The following is a 6,147-nucleotide window of genomic DNA, read 5'->3' as shown; positions in this document are numbered from 1 at the left end:
TTGCTTTCCTGACTGACTGCGTGTATTGGTTTCTGACTTCCCTGAACAGTTGCATATCGCAGGGACTATTCGATGCTATTGCAGTCCGCCACAGGATGTTTTTGTGCTGGTCGAGGGCAGTCAAGTCTGGAGTGAACCAAGGGCTATATCTTTTCTTAGTTCTGCATTTTTTTAACAGAGCATGCTTATCTAAGATGGTGAGGAAGTTACTTTTAAAGAATGACCAGGCATCCTGAACTGACGGGATGAGGTCAATATCCTTCCAGGATACCCGGGCCAGGTCAATTAGACCTGATTAGGCCTGCTCGCAGAAGTGTTTTAGGGAGCGTTTGACAGTGATGAGGGGTGGTCGTTTGACTGCGGATCTGTAGCGGATACAGGCAATAAAGCAGTGATCACTGAGATCCTGGTTGAAGACAGCGGAGGTGTATTTGGAGGACCAGTTGGTCAGGATGATGTCTATGAGGGTGCCCCTGTTTACAGATTTAGGGTTGTACCTGGTGGGTTCCTTGATGATTTGTGTGAGACTGAGGGCATCTAGCTTAGATTGTAGGACTGCTGGGGTGATAAGCATATCCCAGTTTAGGACACCTAACAGAACAAACTCTGAAGCTGAGATGGGGGACGATCAATTCACAAATGGTGTCCAGGGCACAACTGGGAGCTGAGGGGGGTCGGTAGCAAGTGGCAACAGTGAGATACTTTTTTCTGGAGAGTCGTTTTTTAAATTAGTAGTTCGAACTGTTTGGGTACGGACCTGGAAAGTTTGACATTGCTTTGCATGCCATCTCTGCAGTAGACTGCAACTCCTCCCCTTTTGGCAGTTCTATCTTGACGGAAAATGTTATAGTTGGGTATGGAAATCTCAGAATTTTTGGTGGCCTTCCTAAGCCAGGATTCAGACATTGATGTAACATCCTTCATTATGGATATCTTAAACAAAATCTATCGTAACAAATGTCTGGTCCCTTTGGAATGTTTGTAAAATGTCAGTAGAAGGCATAGTTCTTTAGGATTGCATATTTGCAGGTTGTCTGAATAGTATACATGGCCTGGCACCACACCCTAAATGGTCAATTTTTAGCTTTATAAATTTCAAAATTAACCTTAACCAGTTAAATTGTAATACATCTATATATTTTGTATTTCAATGTCTGAAATATTGTAACAAAATATGCAAATGTACAATATACAATGCATTCGGAAAGTACTCAGATCCCTTGACTTCTTCCACATTTTGTTACGTTACAGCCTTATTCTAAAATAGTTTTTTTTTAAATACTCAGTAATCCACAAAAAATACCCCATAATGACAAAGTGAAAACTGATTTTTATTTTTTTATTTTGCAAATGTATAAACATTTTAAACAAACTACCTTATTTAAATAAGTATTCAGACCCTTTGCTATGAGAATCAAAATTGAGCTCAGGTGCATCCTGTTTCCATTGTGTCACGGCTGTCGTAAGAACAGGACCAAGGCGCAGCGGATGTTGAGTTCCACATATTTAAATTAAAGAGAAACTTAAACAAAACAAAATATATCAATAAACAAACAACTAAACGTGGTGCACATGCAGAAACACAAAACAATATCCCACAAATGCAGGTGAGGTTAAAGCCTACCTAAATATGATCACCAATTAGAGGCAACGATTACCAGCTGCCTCTAATTGGGAACCACACAAACCACCAACCTAGAAATCTATAAACTAGAGAACTGAGGGCTCTCTATGGTCAGGGCATGACACATTGATCATCCTTGAGATCTTTCTACAACTTGATTGGATTCCACCTATGGTAAATGTAATTGATTGGACCTTATTTGGAAAGGAAACACATCTGTCCAAATAAGGTCCCACAGTTTTTCTTTTTCTTTTTTTATTATTAACCCATCCACCACACCCCCCCCACCTTCAGAGGACAAATATCTTGAATTTTTTTTACAGCTTTTTTGCTACATATGCATACATTTTACATACACATTTGACATACATGGTACTTTTATATAAAGCAGTCACATAACAATAATACATTACCAAACATAAACTCTTTAATCCCAACCCTCAGCCACTCTCAGCCCATCCCACCTATCACCATAGACCAAAGCCCTTTAATCTCGCCCCTCAGCCACACTCAGCCTATCCCACCTATCACCATAGACCTCAGCTCTTTAATCCCAACCCTCAGCCACTCTCAGCCCATCCCACCTATCACCATAGACCAAAGCCCTTTAATCCCGCCCCTCAGCCACACTCAGCCTATCCCACCTATCACCATAGACCTCAGCTCTTTAATCCCAACCCTCAGCCACTCTCAGCCCATCCCACCTATCACCATAGACCAAAGCCCTTTAATCCCGCCCCTCAGCCACACTCAGCCTATCCCACCTATCACCATAGACCTCAGCTCTTTAATCCCAACCCTCAGCCACTCTCAGCCCATCCCACCTATCACCATAGACCAAAGCCCTTTAGTCCCGCCCCTCAGCCACACTCAGCCTATCCCACCTATCACCGTAGACCTCAGCTCTTTAATCCCAACCCTCAGCCACTCTCAGCCCATCCAATTTATCACCATAGACAACCCTCGTTTGGTTTCCATGTGCCATATTTTTTTAAATTGTGCTGTGAGGTTTTACAAAATGTTTGAACCTTTCCAAACGTATATTATCCACAGATTGTGAGCTAAAGATGAAACCCTTTCCTACGAGTATTATTATATTATTTATTGACTGACTATGGTTTTCCAAATTGCCCAACACTGCTATTTGTAACGTTAAATTTAAGTGCATATTGTGATTTTTTTTAACCATTCCTGAACCTGTGACCAGAAACAAGCTACATAGGAGTAATACCAGAATACATTATCTATTGATTCTGTCTCTTCGCAGCACCATGTGCCTTTGAATTGGTATATCGAAAATCTCCTCCCATTTATTTTGCAGCAGTCAACATTTTTTTCCTCAGATGAAACTGGTATATTTGTCTACTTATGCCAGTTCCCATCAGCCAATTTGTATCTTTACTACACACTACCATTCAAAAGATTGAGGTCACTTATAAATGTTCTTGTTTAAGAAAGGAAAGAACATTTTCTGTCCATTAAAATTACATCAAATTGATCAGAAACACAGTGTAGACATTGTTTTTATATTGTTTCGTATTTTCACCAGTTTTTTTCTACCCAATTTCATGGTATCCAATTGGTAGAAGTTACAGTCTTGACTGTACGGACTCGGGAGAGGCGAAGGTCGAGAGCCATGCATCCTCCGAAAACACAACCCAACCAAGCTGCACTGCTTCTTTGATACAATGCCCATCCAACCCGGAAGCCAGCCGCACCAATGTGTCGGAGGAAACACCGTACACCTGGCGACCGTGTCAGCGTGCATTGCGCCCGACCTGCCACAGGAGTCACTAGTGCGCGATGAGACAAGGATATCCCTGCCGGCCAAACCCTCCCCTAACCCGGACGACGCTGGGCCAATTGTGCGCCGCACCCATGGGCCTCCCAGCTACGACAGAGCCTGGCCTCGAACCCAGAATCTCTAGTGGCACAGCTAGCACTGCGATGCAGTGCCTTAAATGACTGTGACACTCGGGAGGCTGTGTAGACATTGTTAATGTTTTAAATGACTATTGTAGCTGGAAACGGCTGATTATTAATGGAATATCTACATAGGAGTACAGAGGCCCATTATCAGCAACCATCACTCCTGTGTTCCAATGACACGTTGTGTTAGCTAATCCAAGTTTATCATTTTAAAAGGATAATTGATCATTAGAAAAGTAGTATCTGCAGCATCAGCATTTGTGGGTTCGATTGCAAGCTCAAAATGGCCAGAAACAAATAACTTTCTTCTGAAACTTGTCAGTTTATTCTTGTTCTGAGACATGAAGGCTATTCCATGCAAGAAATTGCCAAGAAACAGAAGATCTCCCACAACGCTGTGTACTTCTCCCTTCACAGAACAGAGCAAACTGGCTCAAACCAGAATAGAAAGAGGAGTGGGAGACCCCTGTGAACAACTGAGCAAGAGGACAAGTACATTAGAGAGTCTAGTTTGAGAAACAGATGCCTCACACGTTTCTGGACATTTTGAGCCTGTAATCGAACCCACAAATGCTGATGCTCCAGATACTCAACAAATCTAAAGAAGGCCATTTTTATTGCTTCTTTAATCAGAACAATAGTTGTGCGAACTGTCAGCTATGCTAACATAATTGCAAAAGTGTTTTCTAATGATAAATTTGCCTTTTAAAATGAAAAACTTGGATTAGCTAACACAACATGCCATTGGAACACAGGAGTGATGGTTGCTGATAATGGGCCTCTGTACACTTATGTAGACATTCCATAAAAAATCCACCGTTTCCAACTACAATAGGCATTTACAACATTAGCAATATCTACACTGTTTTTCTGATCACTTTGATGTTATTTTACTGGACAAAAAAAAATGTTTTTCTTTCAAAAACAAGGATATGTCTAATTGACCCCAAACTTTTGAATGGTATTATATATATATGCTCATCTCATCAGTATATACTCACCTCAGAATGTGATAGTGTTAGCCCATTCTACTGCACAACATCTACCGCACAATGACTACAAAAGCTTATTGAATTTTGCTTGTTTGTGACTATGATCTCTTGTGAGTTTCCTAATGAAGAAGTTGAATACAAAAACAGTCGTCACATACATGAAATGCCACTCCATGCTGCAAAAGGTTGCCATCAGGTTATTGATCTGATAAGGTAATTTGTACATATATAAAGATTCCAATAGACCTTCCTGATTTAGTCATAAGTGTCTTTGTAGGATAGTGAAGGGCAATTCCCTGGTAACAGAGTGATGCTGATTTTTCACTTTAAAATGCTCTGTATGTCAAGCAAGCAAATAACAATAATTGCAAGGCTAAAGAAAACATACAACAAACCACAAGGACTACTTTCAGCAATTTCCACAGAACATTTTACAAAGACACATAGAAAACTTGGAAAACAGACGCAAAGTGCAGACTCAAAGTTTGACAGCAGAATGGCGGTTTGTGCTGTTGGTGCCACATCATTCTGTTACCAAACACTGCATCTGCGCTGTCTTCAAGTAAATGTGTTTTGTAGAAAACAATCTGTGGAAATAGTTCAAAGTGGTCCATTGCATAGAGTTGTGTGGTTTGTGTTTGACATACATTTTAAAATGAAAATCTGAATCTCAGCATCACTCTGTTACTGTGGAATAGCCCTAAACAAAGGATTTGGCCAGTGGGTGCTGGAATAGAGATAGAGAGAGAGAGGGGGGGGGAGAGAAAACAGAGAGAACAGAGAGAGAGAGAGAGGTAGAGAGAGAGAGAGGGAGAGAGAGAGAGAGAGAGGGGGGGGAGAACAGAGAGAACAGAGAGAGAGAGAACAGAGAGAGAGAACAGAGAGAGAAAAAGAGCAGAACAGCGAGAGGAGTAATCTCGTTTGGAAGTCATGGCTCGCCCGTACTCCCAGTAAATTTCCTGGTGTACACGGGGGCTAATGGGGGAAAGGTCTGTGTAATTCTCTCTCCATTAGCCACTCTGCCTGGCCTAATTGCCTAGCCGAGCCTGAACAATTTTGTTAGACGTTGCTTGGGTAATTATTTCTGCTTTGGCTAAAAATAACAGCCCCCCGGAATTCAAGTCAATGGATTTCTTTTTCTGGTTCCCTCTTTCCAATGCTCCACTCTACTCCTGACAGGGGAGTTGGGGGTGTGAGAGCTGTAAATAAAACATAATACGGAGGCCATCACTGGAATCCAGTTTGCTGGGGATATAGAGGTTTCAATCAGGGAGAAGGGATGAAAGCAACAGCATGTATATTTCAAGTAAATATAACAGCTGTACTGTCTTGATGATACATATTGTGTCAATCATAAACATGCATATTATGTGTTACGCTACATAAGGACTGTTGCTTAAGCCTTAACCTCTCGTATGATAGAAATCCCCAATTGACAGTTAAGTCTGCAACTGAGGATGATTTTCTTGTCATTGTTGTTTTGGACAAGCTAACTAGCTAGCTAAACTTGTGTGACAACAAGCTAACACAATAGCACATCATATTAGCACACAATACTGTTAGAGTAAGTGCAGCTTTGGACAACTGGAATGATGGTGTTTT

General features: G+C 41.3%; 1 long non-coding RNA gene across 1 annotated transcript; it reads right to left on the bottom strand.

The window, feature by feature from the left end:
• Positions 1 to 2,143: 2,143 nt before the first annotated feature.
• On the bottom strand, positions 2,144 to 2,446 carry LOC127927246 (uncharacterized). The gene is made up of 3 exons (XR_008126669.1): positions 2,389 to 2,446; positions 2,269 to 2,328; positions 2,144 to 2,208 (listed from the first exon to the last, which is right to left on the bottom strand). It is a non-coding gene; the product is annotated as an uncharacterized LOC127927246 (long non-coding RNA).
• Positions 2,447 to 6,147: the final 3,701 nt, after the last annotated feature.

The sequence above is a fragment of the Oncorhynchus keta genome, chromosome 4, assembly GCF_023373465.1.
Source record: "Oncorhynchus keta strain PuntledgeMale-10-30-2019 chromosome 4, Oket_V2, whole genome shotgun sequence".
Classification (NCBI taxonomy): domain Eukaryota; kingdom Metazoa; phylum Chordata; class Actinopteri; order Salmoniformes; family Salmonidae; genus Oncorhynchus; species Oncorhynchus keta.
The sequence above is the reverse complement of the archived record's forward strand: the minus strand, read 5'-3'. Positions and strand labels throughout refer to the sequence as shown.